Genomic DNA, 17,523 nt, shown 5'->3' with positions numbered 1-17,523 from the left:
TGAGAGTCTCAATAAAAACATTCACTCCACTGTGAAACTTGCTCCCTCTGGTGTTTCAGCAGAACCACTGCTTGGTGACATTTGAATCCAGGCTTATGATTTAATTACAGCATAGTTGTGAGGAAACTTTTTCTTTGTAAAAAGAAACATTTGTAAAATTATTTTTAAAACTTAGTGTATTAAAGTCTTATTGTGAAATAAGATTTTGTTCAGACAGTGTTTTCATAGAAATGCTCAGGTGTCATTGCAGTGAACATAAAGAGCAATACACATACCCTCCCATATGGCTCTGAATGCCTTCTTCCTTATAAATAATCCTTCCATTTTATTGTGTTATTTCCCTGTATTTCCAAGTTTTATGCTTACAGAATTAAAGAAAAATAATTTCTCGGTCCCATTTTGGATCCTTCATGTAGAAAAATAGCTTGTTGTTTGGTTTTGGGTTTTTGTTTATAATGGAAAACTTTGTATCTGTCAAACTAGGAAAAAAAAAGGCATGTAAGCATGCTTCTAATTTAAGTTGTTCCCAAAATATGGAAAAAAATAGAAAACCTATTTTTGGGAACATAAATTATCCTTGATACTGAACTGGATTTATATTTAAGAATACCAAATTGTGTAGAGAAGGCAACTTTCTGTATCCACATCTCACATGATCATGTATCATCTCACATGAGGTATTTCAAGGGTTTAATCCTACTCCCAGTGAAACTGATATTACAAATCCCTTTTGCTCCTTGAAGAATCAGGACCTGGCCATCATGAACAGGTTATCTGGGTAGCAATGGAGGTGACAGAAAATACTTGAAAAATCAGGAGGTTGACTGATGCCTGGGAAAGGCAGATTAAAGATAATGACAGATATTACAAGCTCCCTTGCACTGTCTCTTGTATAATTTTAGTGGATTATTACATGCTGTAATTGCTCTCACTGAGATCAGAAAGTCGTCCTTACCGAAAGCATTATTGGTGAACAACTGAGTTGAAATTTGTCTTGAACTTGAACAGCTTCTGTAAAAATGAACTCCTGCTTCAATTGATCACTATAAGACATGTTATGGTCCTTCAGTTCTCACCTACTACACAAGAACGTGATATTTCATATTAGGGCATTATTTGGGAAAAAATATATCTCTACCTTAACTTTGAATAAGCTAGTTTTCTTTTGTGTTTTTTTTTGTTTGTTTGTTTGGGGGTTTTTTAATTTTTTTTTTATTTGGAGTGATGTAGTTCGGCTACATTAGAATTTAGATACATGCTTACAACTCAAGTAATGTTGACTGAGTAACGTATGAGACACATACTGCGTAGACGAACTTTGCATGTAGCAAATGAAATGTTTCTTGCGTGCCTAAGACTGTAAGTCACTCAGACAAGCTTCTTACCACACCGTGGGGAAACACTACCACCTCTTTGGCTTATTTCTCTGCACTTAATGAGCCAGAGTACTTTTCTGAGTTTCAGACTCCTGCAATCATCTCTATATCCCTTTTGTTTGGGACATTTTAAAGAAGCTGGAAAGGAAGAGTTTAAACTTCCCAGATGAGCACTGTGAAAGGTGTTTTCAGCATGGTATTTTACATGGGGCATGTTCCCGGGCTTGCAAAGGGCATAAAAAGTTACTGCCTGCCAGGTGAGATGGAGTGACTGATTGTATATGTGCACATTAAACCTCTCCCCACAGTGAAATAAAACATTTGCCTAAAGGAGGGAGAAAAGGAAGCAGGTGTGTAGCTACAAGGTCTCAGCTGCCAGATGGCAGCTGCTTAGATTTGCTTGTTTGATCACTTGCAACACAGAAATGAAAATGAGAGCAGAAGTAAGAGCAAAATCAGCTCGTGTCTTTTTGAGCGTATAAAATTTCAGTGGCATGCTCAGTCTGTCTCTTGTCATATTTAGGAGGATAAAATCCTTGAAGAGCTTTATCCCATTGAAGTCAGTGATAATTTTGTCTTGGGAATATGAACAAATCCTTAAGGGGTATGCTTCTATCAATCTGTAAAACATCTCTTAGTAGTACACAGTCAGTTACGTTCAAGTACCAACAGATACACACATATCAAATTTGTATAGCTAGAAAGCATCACATAAAATTATTTAGACAGCCTATGGCATGATACCTTTTGTTTCTATATAGGACTCCCACTCTTTGGGAAAAAATATTTATGCAAGAATACAACCGTAGATCCAGGATAAACCAAGAAAGACTTTTATTAATGCAATGATTGTGGTGAGCTAATAGTGAAAGAGCATGAGGTTAAACAAAAATTCCAAGAAAATTTGTATATACAGCCTTTCTATACGTTTCTGTTCACAACAGCGTGTGCTGCTGTCCTTATATTTTCTAACACTGCATTTCTGGAAATGAATGGTTATATTCTATAAATGCAGTCACATTACTGATTTCATGAACAGTAGACAGTTACACTATAATCACACACTGGGCATTCATCTTTGGCATCTGAATAGCTACTGCATCCAGGCACCTCACAGTTGTCTATTTTTTCCAGTCCTGTTGCATCTTACCTAAATATTGACTGTTGTTCCAGTCGTGTCCGTACCAAATCTGTCCACAGCAGACTATTCTTGGGTGGATTTCCATTGTTCTGACTTATGAGGATATATTTCATTCTTCTTCTAGACTATTGCATATTTTTCCACTTGACTATCTTGTAATTGTTAACTGACTTACATGCTCCTCTCTTTTACTTTCTGGTACAGTTTTATTGTATGCTTAGTCATTCCAGCCAGTAGTAAAACTGTATTACCACAGTTCGAATGTCTGCGAAAGGCAGGTTTAAGTTGTAACAGCTGGATGCAGGCATTGTGTGTCCATCCTCACTTTGATATCTTATATTCAAATATGTTAATACAGAAGACATACTAGTGGCAGAACCTCCTACATCTTTGATTTATTAGAGACCTTATTTCTTGTATGAAGTGAGTGAAGGGAATAAACACTAAAAGCATTAAACTGGATTCCCTGGCTTATCCCAGGAGACTGACATAAATCACAGGCCAAAAGTTCTGAATTTTGAGAAAAAAACAGCATCACCTTTACTATCACAGAGACTTTGACTGTCTAACCATGGGAAGAGTATGAAGGCAAATAGAGAAATGCAAAGTCAATTTTATATATTTTTTCCACCTTTTCATTATAAGAAAATGTGCAAGCATATGCCCACATTTCACAAAAAATACATTTCTATAAGGAACAATATCAAAGATTACATATTATCAAGTAAATACTATGACTGCAACTGATACATGCAGCTTTAGCAATTGGGTAATTTGTACTACTGAAGCACCACACAGTTTCATGAAATCATAGAATCATAGAATGGTTTGGGTTGGAAGGGACCTCTAAAGGTCATCTAGTTACTCTCTTTGGTTTTCTAATGTATTTATGGCATTCCAAAATGCTTATCTTATCTACTGGTCCAACTCTGTTCATACTAAGCCGTCCATCTCATGGCAGGATGTTCTTGAATGGATTTCATATGTTCTTACACAGGTGTGCTTCCATACCTTCCACTACATTAGCTCTTTCTTGATTATAGAGACTTGGAGTTTCCTGCAACTGAACTCCTATGAAAGTTATCTCTATTTTCAACTAAATATATTTGTGTCCTACATCATTTTTGATGTTACTGTATTCTGTATTCCTCTTTCCATTAGTGGTAGCAATACCATTTTTGGAAATTTTACATGTGGAAAAGCCCTAAGTAATCCAAATGTCTAAGAATTATATGAGCAAATAAGAAGTGACAGTCCTTTCTCTAAAGGTTCTTAAAGTCTTTATGTATACGCAGGCCTGAAAATTTAAAATTTCTTTACATACAGTTACTGATTTATTCTATCCACTAGCCCATAAATTTGTAACTATAATGGTATAATGGCATTTTCCATACAAGCATATTTATCTCTATGTACATATACATCTTACACTCACATATGGAATACATGCGCATACAGATTTTGTTTTATAGCAACCTTTACCAATGAAAACAGATACAGGCAAATTCCTGAAAGATCTGCATATAAGCATATCTGGTATAGTATTGTCAGACAGAGTTATGTCTTTGATACTCCAATGGTTTCTGATGCCTGATAATTTCCATTTAAACAGGAAAAAAAAACATTATTTCTACTTCTGTTTCTTTTTGCCTATCTTGAGTCCGTATACAGCAGGGAAATTCCTTTTAAAAAGTGGCTGTGACGTAGCTACTATTGCTAATATAATTCTAGATTAGTCATGATAGAAGCATTTTTATGATAAAAATAGAGAGGTCTACTTTGTGTCCTATATCACTATAAATAGCCTGAGACCAGTATTAATTATAGATACATTTTCCATACTCGGTTCATATCTCCTAATAGAAAGGAGGTAATAAAAGAAAGCCCATATAACACATGATATTAACACAGGAATTTGACATTAATGTTCAGATGTCAGTCCAAAAAATAAGTAAATGAGGATTAAAATGTTAAGTCTCGTTATCGCAGAATGCATGCAGCTACATGCAGACATGCTGTATGTGTCATTGCCTGTGGCATGAATGATAATTTAAAGCCCAAAGCTGAAACGGAACTCCTTACATGTCTGTTTTCTTGGGACTTAATAACCAGTCCTGCACTCTGGAAAACAAAAGAGCTGTTTGTGTGGCATCTGGTTTCTTCATAAATATTCAGGGAAGAGTTTTGTTGCTCTGTGGAAGCTTCCTCTACAAACATTTTAAATGTACCATACTTACAGATACGGATTGTTCACGCAGTCTTTACTTTCATAAATTCTTCCATGCTGTTTGGCTTAGCCCCATGTCAGTGGGATTTGAGTGGCAGGACTTTCTTCCTTGCAGCCTAGCGAGGGTTCGAGTGGTAACCAGGCTCTTGCCTTCTGTTTCTTCTCATCAAAGAAGTTTTTAATTGAGGGTGTAGCGGGAGGAGAAGAGAATTGGTGCAGGGCTGTTGGTGGTGGGGTGGAGGTCCACAGAAATCCTCCTGCTGCACAGCCCACCCACCCAGGAGAAGAGCGGGAGGATGCCTAGGAGTGCCCACTGCTGTAACGAGTGGTGTGGGTTCCCAGCCACCCCCTTGCCAGGCTGCCAGCCACTGCACCGCAAGCAGATTAGTGACACAGCAATAAACCTTTATTTCAAATATTATTCTCAATAAAAAGGTATTATATGACTTCAATAGACCTGAGAGATTGAGCCCTGTAAAGTTTGCTTTAACAGAAACAGCAACAGCATTTCAACAGTACTGTAAGAGATATTCTGTTGTGATGTAAATATTTGTATCAAATATGTAAATTGCCTTAAATTTCCAGAATTGCCTGCTAGTAGCTGCAGACATCCATACAAAAATGGCCTCAGAAAGCCAAGTGTTCTCACCTGATAGAGCCTATAGACAGCCTGAAACAGCAAAGTGGTCGGTCCAAATACATACGATCTCCAGAGTTTGTTACCATCCACTTGCTGCAAGAGGTCTCTTTTAAAGCCAGAGCACACCAAGTCACATATCCAAATGTATCTTCAAAAAAGTTTTGACTCCACTGTCCTAATTGTAAATGTAGCAGCTTTTACATGCAAGTTTCTATGATAGATTGCTATCAATTTGTATTGCCCATGCTAGCATCTCTGCAACTCCTTCATAGAAACAAAATCTGACAAAAAGTTGAAATACTTCTTACAAGAAAATGGCAGTGGAATTGGCCTTGAAAGTATATGATCTTGTCTTAACAGTTAATGAATTTCTGAACAGAATGAGAAAAAAAGGAGAGATCAAGCATAGCAGGTATCCTTAGTCAGACATTTATGTGGCATTTAAGAGGGCCTGTGTTCACATCATTCCTTTTCTGACAGATTTAGGTTATAATTTTGGACTAACTGAGATTTCCAAAGGATAAGCTTGAAATACAGAGCTTGAAATTCCAGGTTTGATGATTAGGATACCCACCCACAGAGAGGTACTGTAAAATTTGAGTCCCTGTTGCCATATGAAGTGGAGAGGGTCAGATAAGTGAGATTAAAGCAGAAAACCAAAATCACGTCAGCACCAGGATTCAGCTGACTGGAACCGTGCGCTTCTGGCTGGCTTGCAAAATGGACTAGCGCGCAGTAAGTGACTCTCAGTCCGTGTGCGCTTATGTGTTTCTCCCTTATTTATTTTTCTTTTTTTTAAAGGATTCTGTTCAATCCTGATACAGGACAGGGGAAAATCCAGAATCCCAGAGATGTTCAAGAACTAAAATTAACTGTTTCTTGCAGAATTCTGCTTACAGAAACCCTTTTTCCTCCTGCTGCTCACTCCTGGGATTAATCTGAGCTAGCCACCATTCATTTGGGGTCTATTTTACATTAAGTGATATTTAAAAGTTTCATTTTCATCTGTTCTCCCTTCTTTGGATAATGTTAAAACAGAAGATTCAAACTAGGAGATAAAAGAATTCATAACTTTGAAATACAGATTTCCCTGGGCTCTAAACTCCAAAATTCTTGTAGACAGAGTGACCAGTAAGGACCTTTCCAACAGCACTTTAGGTATAAATTTAAATAATTTCTTCTTTTCTGTTCTCCCTAAGAGAGAGATCAACTCAACACAACACACAGGCTTTGCATAAAATTAGTTAACTTAATTTTGCAATTTTTAAAACATTTTTAATGGAGACTGTACATCTTATTAAATTTCTTAAAATCTTATTAAATTTCTAGAAAATAGACTCTTTTTCTTTGTTCTCAAGCTGACGGTGCTCTAATAAGAATATACAGGTCTTCATGCTCGAAAGAATGGCATTAGAAATGGCATGTTCTGCTCAGCCCTCCTATGGTAAGTTAGCTGGGAGAGGGATGGTCTGCAATGAAAGTAGCATAAAGTTAGCAGTCTGTGTCTCTCTTTTGTTTTGATGAAGTTGTCAGACCTCTAATTTGTGTATTACTCAGACTGGCAAAAACTGTGTTATTAATAACAAGAAGTCAAAAGCTGTGCTGCTGCTCCTTGCTGAATTCATTCCTTTTACTGCTTACAAGGAAATTTTGTTTCTGACATGATCATAGACATCATTATCCATAGGTGAGGTGGATAGCATCACTCATTAAAGCAATGGGTGGAGATGAGGGTGCTTATTCATCTGTAATATGTAATCATAGTCCTTTAAAGAACTATACAAGGTATCTTGCATTTAGCCCACCACGACCAAAGGGGTGGGTGAGGTGTTCACTTCCTAACAGATAATATTCTAGCCTCTTTTTAAAGACCTGCACTTTTTAAAGATCATACAACGTCCTAAGCAGCTTTTCCAGTGCATCAATACCCTTAAAATTAGAAACTTTCTTATCATTTCTAATTTAGACTTGCTTGTAGAAGGGTAAGTTCCCTGCTTCTTGACTCACTGACCTTGGTCTCAGGGGAGAGATTATTCCTTCTTTCTTTTTTTCCCCAAGCAGGAGCTTCCTGCGTGTTTGAAGACTGTTATTATTTCTCTTTTAGATTTATCTTTAAGCTATCAGATCACCCAGTCTTTTCTATTAAGCCTTCCCCCACACCCACACCTGACCTCAGACGGTTGCCGTTTGCGGATCACTGCCATTTGGGGTCATTTCTGTGGAACTGCTCCTTTCAGTTCTGCTCTGTCTTTTAAGTTTTATCTAAAAATTGTAGGGGATTTCCCAAGGCCGTTCTGCCTTCATGGAGGATAATAAATAGAGAAAAAGAATAAAGAAAAAAAAAAACCAAACAGAAAAAATGAATAGGCCAGGAAATAGCAGGAATTTGTCCTCCTGACACCCATATTTTGATTATTCTTGATATCAGAGAGGCTGCAGTGCTTTGGGGTGACGGTGCAGCTCCCCACCCGAGGCCATCCTCCTCTGTGCCGCCCGCGGTGCCTGCCAGGGCGCTGGGGGTGAGGATACCGGGGGGGTGGGGGGGTGGGCCGCACTCCCAAAGGGTTCCCGGTGGGGGGGTTCCCGGGAGTGGGGTCCCCTGCTCGCTAGATGGCACCACCCGCGCGTTGTACTGGAGAAACCTCGCCTGAAAGGATAAATTTTCAGCCAGGGAAGATGCTCTCTCTCTTTCCAGTACCATATGGCTGAAGTTTTGCCATTTATATGGCAAAAAAGTTATGCATACATGTAGGTTTTGTTTTCTCCAACTGTGCTGGCTTCTTAGAGGTAAACGAGTGCCTTTATACCACATCTCACTATGGTGTCTAAATGTAGCCTCTCTTCTCATCCTTTAAGCCCTTTGGGTCTTATCCTGATGGCCCTTCTTGGTAGATCTTCCTGGTAATATTTCTTTAATACATGGGGGCTGGAAATGCACTTCTGCAATCTCATCCAGGAACTGGTTTATGAAGCTCTATAGGTCAGAACCATGAAATGTACTTGGTATATATGTGATGTGAGAGATGTATTAACAGGATCGCTAGTGTGAGAGAGCTAGTGTAAGTCTTTCCCTGTATGTAATACAATCTGTCAATGAGTTTAACAGAAGGTGGTACATCACCTACAGTAGAGATAGTTATGATTGAACACTACTTGTAAGTTAGAAAAATCGTGAGATCACAGAAAGCGCACACGACTCATAACCTGAATTTTCTGGACATATAGGTTAATCATAAAGATGAAAGGCAAATAGCCTGTTACGAATCTCCCTTATTATCACACTTTTCCATATTGTCTTTTATTTTCTGATATGTTTTGGTGATACAATCTAAAATGCCTCATTTTACACCTAGTTCTTCCCCGTAATGCATTTTTGTGGTGCTTGTCCCATTGCCCATCAGGTTGCTACTGAAGTGTGGATGTGGCATCTGTAGAGGAATATTAAGTAGCAAGCAAAACTGGACTCTACATACAGCGCTTGGTCCATCTGTACCCATTTGGAAAGTTTGCAACTGTAGACCCAGAGGCTGGAATTAACACCATTTATTATTGTCAGTGTGCAGTTCCTTGGGAGACAGAAAAAGATCATTTCTTGTTTTAAGAAAAAATACTAGTTTTCTTTACAATGTGTATAGGTATATGTGTGTATCTTTGTATGTGTGTGTGTGTTAGTATGTATGTGTGTGTGTATAAGAGGTATATAATGCTACTGCCTCCAGTGAAAATATTTCTGAGAACTTTAACTTCATTTTTACTGTAACAAGTGACTCAAAGTAGCTGGTGCATACAAAGCTTCAAAAAGAGTTTCAGTTCCTCCCTAGAGCTATTTTAAGATGAGATTTACAGAAAAGGGGATTACCTATAACGTCTTCTTGGTGGAGCAGTACAGCTGAGTAGGACTTTTAGTTTGTTTATCAGCAACCTGTAGTCTGTGTGTCATTATAAAATATCTATGGATGGTATTTTATTTCTTCATCATGCATTTCATTTCCACGCCAAACATAACAGCATATTTTGTGCAAGCCAATGGACTCAAGTAAGCCTCATCAGATGTATAAATAAAAATGTACTCTAATATTTGGCTTCTGTCAAATTAGGTGCCAGCCACTTCTTTTAGACTGCAGCAGAGTCCTGAACAGATCCCATTTCCCGCTTTCTTAGCTGTATTCAGTTGAACAAAACAAGTTCTTCCTTCTGTCCCAAATTGTTTTGCAGGTTTTTTTGATATGTTTACCAGGGGATGTATTTTAAAGATGTGTGAGTTGACTCCATGTATAGTTTAACAGGCATTTAAGTATGCAAAGTTTTTTGGGAAAAGAAGGTGCCCAGTGCAAATAGTTATAACGTATATAAAAGAATAATATCAAATATACTTCTATGGCAAAGAGCAAGTTTGTGTGACAAATGAATGTATGAGGATCAGTAGCATCAGCAATCTTGAATATAGGTAAAGATGGAGATTTCCAGAATATTTATGATAACATCCCACTGGTAGGTTGTATCCCTATAAACATTAACACCGAGGTAATACTTATGTAATAAATAATCCATGTAAATCTTTAACGGGACGAAAAAATGTGGATTTTGTTGCTTTGAGTAACCACTATATTGCTTTTCTGTCTTTGCTTCTGAGCGTAGGTAAGCATGTTGCGTGAATCCCATAAGAAGAAATTCTTGACCATGGAACAAAACAGATTTTTTCTACATGCAGAATATTCACATTAGATGTTCACATGTTGCAGTAAGGATTATGGAGTTCTGGATAATTAGACTGATTTAACTGAATATGTTTTTGCAACAAATGATACTTAGTTCTGCATGGGTTTAGTGCTCAGCCCATGGGTTGCAAGAGTGTCATCACAAATCAGTTGATCTCAAACAGTTTGATAAATGTGGTCTGTTACACTGCAAACTTTCATGGTAATGTAAAGCAAGGAAGTGAATTATTTTGAGAAAGAAGTAATTTCCTCAAAAATGTAGCAACAGATCCTGTCCTACTTCCAATGTACATCCTTCCTGCTTTGTAGTGTACTGTGAAAACATTGCCGTGTTGATGTAAATATTAACATAAAACCAGAAGGCAAAGAAAAAACAAGGAAAGAAAGAAACGCTGCTTCCAAGTTTTGTGTATACAAAACTATGGAAGGTCTAGACACACCTGGACACCTTTCTTACAAGTGTCACGTGCTAGCAGTCCTCATGAAATCAGGCTGCAAACTTTGCCACATACCATGTTCTTCTCATGACTTTTTTTAATTTGTGTTGCTATCCTTTACTAAAGGAAGGGATCTGCAAGCATGGGATGAGACAGGGCAAGGACTGCAGAGTGGGGGACCCTGGCAGCGGGGGCAGTTGTAGACCAGCAAGGTAGAAGTGGTCTGGGTTGGTCTCAGCCATTTGGGAATGCTAATAAGAACAGATAAGATATGAAAATAGCCTGGCTTTCTCTTCCGGTGAATAACTCTACATGCAAAAAAGCATGCAAGCATCTGGCTGTGGCAGAGCACTCCTAGGAGCCCTGACCGTTCTGCAGCCAGGACGTGGCTAATGCAATGGGAGGTGAGGCAGGACTAGGAAGCAAGAGGGTGAAGATTAGGGGCAGACTGAATGGGGTTGTTCTTTCAGATAGGAAGCAGTGGCGTGTCAGGTTTAAGCTTGCCTGAAAAGCTTTGGGAGAAAAGTAGTTACCAAGTTGTGTTTTCAAGAAAAGATACAGCCTCACCTTGAAGCTGACTTTGGTCAGGGCCAGCCCTGAGACCTGCAGCCCTGAGGTTCTGGGCTGGCCATTTCAGGTCTTCAGTCCACTGTGAAACGCAGATAGCGGGGTGGGGGGTTGATGTTCAGCTAAGAGATGGCAGAGAAGCAATAGCCTCTACTTTTGACATTATGGCTTCCATTTAAATATAGCTAAAGGTCCTGTGCTGTTCCTGACAGGCTTTAGCATTGAAATCTCAGCTCGGAAACATGAGAGTGGGAGGGCGTGTGGTGGTTCCTGACTCGTTATATCAGACCAGAAAAAACAACAGCTGTTCTCGGCTTCCTTAGAAGAATTTCGAGTCGTTCAGCCTCCTTTTAGTTTGAGACCTCTCTTTAGCTACCAAAGCATTTTAATTTTTGCAGTAAGCTTCTCGTAGGCCACAGGAGTAGAAAATGAGTAGAAGAGGAAGTGACCCATGAAATATCTGCAGAGGTGATGTTTTGTGTGTGTTCTGCTAAAGTGTTTCATTCAGTATGTTAAATATTTATATAGCCCTACAGTCACTATTAATCCAAGTAGTCATGTTTTCCCTAGCCCACCATGGATTCTTACCTTATGGTCACCCCCTTGAAATTAATCAAGGTGAACATAGAGTTGTCATCACTGGAAAATAGCTTATTATTTTAGAAAATATGGTCTATTTCTGCCTGACGAGAGCTGGATGTTGCTAAAAATATTGAGAAGGTTAATGTTACATGAGCTGTAAACATTTTCTTTAACAGATACACAGTCAGAAGAGGCAAATGGAGCATCAGTTTACCCTGTATTTCCATTGGTACTATGTGATTTGTTCAAAACCAAAATGCCACACTCAAAGTGTTTACTTTGTGATCATAAAAGTCCTTACTTTTCAGAGAACATAGGAAGAAAAGTTTTCTCTTTAATTAGATTTGATAAACTGATACATACATGTTCCCTATCTGTGGGTGTCATTACTAACAGAATACAACTTACCCTTAGTACTGGTCTATTTTTCATTTCTCTTCATACTTCCTAGCTCCTCTCTTCTGTCTGATTTCTGTAATTTCTTTCCCTTTTCTTTCCTGTTCTGTTCCACTTGTGGATTCAAGAGTAGCTTGAAAGATACTCTGCTTTGTAGGCAGCCGCCCATATATCTGGGCACACAGGCAAATTCTTAACTTCGACAAGCAGAGGTTCATCTTGCTGCCAAGTTCGGCCTCGTGGCGGGCAACAACTCACCCAGGTGTCATTCTGAATTCCTCGTCTCCACTGGCCAACCCACCCATACTCCTTTTTTCCCCTTTTCTCCTCCCAGAAATACTGCTTCTCTCTTTTTTTTCAGGTGAGAACAAGAGGTTTATAATACTAAATACTAATTTATAATACATAATACTAACATCTCCTTTGTCTCCAAATCTGCTACTGGTTAACTAAGAGGCATAAATAGCTAGTATTCTTCCTGCCTAAACCAGGATCCTTGCCCCTTTGGTTTGCACAGTAAGGAATTGAGACAATTGCAGAAAACATAAAAATACAGAACATTTTACATCTGTGACACTTCTTTTTTTCTCTTACGACATTTGCCTCTTCCTAACGTCCTGTCTTCCTGGGCTCTCCTCCTTTTATTCTGTTTTTAAACATCTTTATCTCCTGGGGGAATGAGAGGGATGATTTATCTCTTCCTGCTGCTCCCTGTTCCTGATATCTGCTTGAGCCCAGGCCTCCAGAATGTAACCATATTTTGCCCAGTCATCCCTGCTTCATGCTTCACTCTGCTTTCTTATCTTGCTTTATGTTAACATTTCCGTCCCTCTCGCTCTCTCATTCTGCTTCTGCTGCTCCTACTAGAATACACACTTGAGCTTAAATGAAAGGAAATGAAAGACGACTTGTCTAATGTAATTTTAACCATCACCCCTTTTCTCCTCTGCTTGCTTTCATTATATGAAATGTAAATTCTTCAGCAAAATCTTCCGCAATGAAGGTATTTTTCTTGTGTTTCTGTTAAACGCTTATGTTAGGTGTTGGATATGTTTATTTAGACGAGAGAAGACGACAACAACAATGGTTAAAGAAGTGTCTCTTCTTTCTAAAAACCTGAAGTGCTATAAGACTACAGTATAAAGCAGTATACCGTGAATATGTCTGCATCATTGTTGATAGTAATGCTTTATTTCAGCTCTACTGTTTATCAAATTAATAATTTTTACCTACAAGCCTGTATTCAGACAAAAATTAGGGAAGAAGTATAAGTTCTTACATCAGAGCTGCAGAGAATCTGGCTACAGTATTGGTAGCTAAGCTATCAAATTGCCTTTGAATTTAAAAGAGAGAAAAGTCGCATTCCCAAATACTACTTTCATTGTAAGAGATGGTTAGTTGTTAAAGCCACTAAATACAAGCTACAAATTGGCAGCTGAAAGTTTATTTTTGTTGGCTGAATTCTAGGGATTTTTTTAGCCTCATACCTCTCTGCTTAGCTAAATTGTATAAATAGCGGATAAATTCTTTTTAATTCAATCAAGTAGGTGCCCCTTAGAAGCAGTGACCATTCTGAAAAATACACTGTGTTCCTGTGTTTTAATTCTGGACTGAAACCTTGCCAGAAACATGTGTCTTGAAAATTTGCCTTTTTTATAATCCAAATAACAGTTAAGGGATGAAAACTGCAGTGTCCTGGCAGTGCGGATTTACAGACATTGATTCCAAAGGAGTCCAGAGCCAGTGGGGTGTAAACTGACCCTGCCAAGGAGAAGTGGTGTAGTAATGAGCACAAGAGAAATCCACAATTATTTTTTCCCCAAATAGAGGTATTATATCAGAACGTCAAACTGCACACTTCAATAAAGTAATTTTGCGACTGTACTAGAGGAGGGCGGTTGGGTTAAAGACTGGATTTTTGTCTGTGCTGGAGGAATTCTGCCAGTCGCAGCAAACATTACCTGGGCTCTTTCTGAGTTTGGTCGCAGCGTTCTGCATTTCCAGCTATACATAATGCCCATCATACTTGCTATCACAGCTGTATTACAAGCAATTAAACTGTAAGGCAAGACAATGCAAAGAACATTTTGATCAAATTGCAATGTTGGATGAGACACGAAAAAGCTAACCCCAAACTGGACACTAAGGGAACCTCTGATAATATACATAGAGGAAATTATATTGTTTTGAAAATTCAAAGGACGTAGACCTGATAAGAGGCTCTGGCAGGACTTTAACATGTGTCAGTTCTAGACAACTCATTTTAGTTACTTATATTTCTATCTTCTGCTTAAAAAGGAAATTTTTTTTTTTCTGAAAGGATACTTAATGGCTATTAGTATTTTTGAAAGTGTATTTGGAAGATGATTGTGAATCCCTACTAAGGCTAATTGCTGATTTGCTATCCCAGGCTGTATTTCAGAGATCTCAAATAAACTCCAAGTTGTTTAATAACAAAAATGGAAATTGAAAAACTGCGTTTATTCCATGGCAACATACATGTAATACATTAGAAAGTTGTGCATAAAATACTTTTGCTTTCCTGCTCCACATCATTGGGTTAAGTTTTCTCATACAATCACAGGAGGCAGATATGTTGCCCTCAGCACAAGAAGGACATGGACCTGTTGGAGTGGGTCCAGAGGAGGGCCACAAAGACGATCAAAGGGCTGGAGCACCTCTCCTGTGAAGACAGGCTGAGAGAGTTGGGGTTGTTCAGCCTGGAGAAGAGAAGGCTCCGGGGAGACCTTATAGCGGCCTTCCAGTACCTGAAGGGGCCCTACAGGAAGGATGGGGAGGGGCTGTTTGCAAGGGCATGTAGCGACAGGGCGAGGGGCAATGGTTTTAAACTAGAGCAGGGTAGGTTTAGGTTAGACATTAGGAAGAAGTTCTTTACAATGAGGGTGGTGAGGCACTGGCACAGGTTGCCCAGAGAGGTGGTGGAGGCCCCATCCCTGGAGACATTCAAGGCCAGGCTTGATGAGGCTCTGAGCAACCTGATCTAGTTAAAGATGTCCCTGCTTACTGCAGGGGGGTTGGACTAGGTGACCTTTAAAGGTCCCTTCCAACCCAACACATTCTATGATTCTATGTTGATTGTCATGGTCTTCTTGTTTCCAATATTTTATGAAATGCTTTCTTATATTCTGAGAAAGTGTTTGCACTGCCAAAGAGCCAGGGGTTACTAGTGTAGGCTTTGGCATGCATGCAGATAACTGAAAACAATAGAGACATTCAAAGTGAAAGGCATTTGTTTTCCTTTTGTTGCTTTGCTTTCACTGATTTGTGGGTACACATTAATACAGATCAATGTCCATATAGCCATATGTTAAGTGATATTCACAAAACAGAGAGGTAAAAATGTAGATATTTTATTTTAGGCAGCATACAGATAGCAAACTGTCAGTTGTAGATCTGGTGGTGACCACAGGTTCCCCATTTTGATACAGTGAATTTGTGGACCAACAAAGTTCCTCTAAAGCGTGCTTATAGTTTGCATTTTTAAGAGTATTTTAAGACTTGGATGGTCCGTAAGTGTTATCAGGAAGGTACTGCAGGCTACAGAGATTTCTTATTTCTCAAAAATGGGGTTTGTCTGAAGAATTACTTTTTTGTTTTTCAAGGACAGAGCTGTATGACAGTTGCATAAAATCATTCATTACCATTAACTCACTTTCTCCTTTCCTCTGTTGGCTCTGGTAAAATTAGTTCTTTTCTGATTTCTCACTGACTTTGAGCTGAACAGAGTTTTCTTATTATTTTTATGATTTTCCTGCTTCAGAAAAACAAAGTGCAGCACATGGCATACTGGTAATAATATACCCTTGGAAAAAATGCTTCATTTTCCACTGTCAAATCATTCCATTTGATTGTGAAGGTTTGACATGATGCTATTTCTCCATAATGTGTTAAAACTTCCGGAACTCTCTTTGCCAACAAGCTGCCTGTGGCTCTGCTGTCCTCCTCAAAGCTTGCTCTTGGCCTGGGATAAGGAACAAAGTTTTCAGCTTTTGTTTTATTTAGCTTTCAATAAAATCTTGCAAGCTTTGGTGGTTAAACTCCTTTACAGGTATGAGTATATATTCGACCAAACTGTCTTCCACAAATGCAGTAGTATGTTAGGAATTAAGTTAAACTCTACTTTCCTGGGCCATGTTGGCCTAATTACAGTAGAGTATGCTTTAATGAGGGTTCTTCTAAGGTATCTCTGCCTGATACGGCAAACAGCCCAGAGGCAAACTTCAAATCCCAATGTCAAGAACTGATTCATTGCTTGTCTGCAATTAACAGCTGGGCTTAAGGTCTGGATAGAAAACTAGAATAAGAGTCTCTTTCAGCTCATTTGTTGAATCCAGAGTTGTTGACCTTTTCCGTTGCAGTTATAACTCAAAGGCCAAATATCATAGATTTATCATGTAGCAGATAATGCACAGAGTATGGACAAAGACAGCATTGATTAAATTTACTCAAAGTCTGTAAATTAGTTGCACATCAAAGAACGGTTTTACCTTAGGGTAAAAAGAGTGATAGATCACTGTATATGTAAATGAACTTTGCCATCTCTTTTTTAATTGTTTGAACCTGTGAGAGCGAATGCCAAGACTGCTTTTTTTGTGTCCCCCTTCATTCTTACGTAATGTTGAGCATTTTCAAAAACAACAGAAGAAAAATTGTTGTAGCATATTATATGAAATATAATTATTAATGATAATACTAAAAAAAAAAAATGCAGCTTCTGCTCCCAAAAACTATATTGCTCATTGCAAACAATATTCATGCCTCAGGAAAGAGGGGGGGAAACACTACAGGAAACCTTCTTTTGTAAATCTGCTTCGTTTAATCAAAAAAATCATTGGTCTTGGCTAGCTCTCAAAGCTAGCTCTCAAGGCAAACGTCATGGCATCCCATAACGCTGGCTGCAGGAACAGGCTCGTATTCCCCTGGTACAGGCTGTTACACAGCCTGACCTAAATACTATGAAGAACTGTAATAGTGGCCTGGTTATGAGTTGGGAGATTTTGTTTGAGACACTTTCCTTAGATATCGTAGTCCACTGTAGCTTTTGAGAAGAAATCTGTCAATTCACAGTACAGAATAAGACATTTTTGCCTCCTGTCTAGTTGCAGTGATAACAGCCAATTCAAAACATCATTGGGGAGAAGTTTTTTCCTGACATCTGCAGATGTTTGAATGTGTAATTTATGAAAGAGTGTTAAGTTTAGCACCTTTCAGTCTTTCTTTGATACTGCTGTTTCAAACATACACGTTCTCTTTCATTAAATAGCTAAAGTTCAAGTGGTTTAAATCTTATTTTTTCAAACTAGAGAATAGCATTACTCACATACCAGAAGGCTAAGTAATGTCTGGGATTTATTAAATCATTCAGCAAAGTTGACCACAGACAGTTGCATATAGAACAAATGCTGGAAGAAAAATAAT

At 38.5% G+C, this 17,523-nt stretch overlaps 1 protein-coding gene across 1 annotated transcript in view; it reads left to right on the top strand.

Annotated features, from left to right (window-relative positions):
* The window catches only part of NT5DC1 (5'-nucleotidase domain containing 1), a 153,524-nt gene that overhangs the window by 83,048 nt on the left and 52,953 nt on the right, over positions 1-17,523 (top strand). The window lies entirely within an intron of this gene.

Source organism: Rissa tridactyla, chromosome 3, assembly GCF_028500815.1.
Source record: "Rissa tridactyla isolate bRisTri1 chromosome 3, bRisTri1.patW.cur.20221130, whole genome shotgun sequence".
In the NCBI taxonomy this organism is placed as follows: domain Eukaryota; kingdom Metazoa; phylum Chordata; class Aves; order Charadriiformes; family Laridae; genus Rissa; species Rissa tridactyla.
The sequence above is the reverse complement of the archived record's forward strand: the minus strand, read 5'-3'. Positions and strand labels throughout refer to the sequence as shown.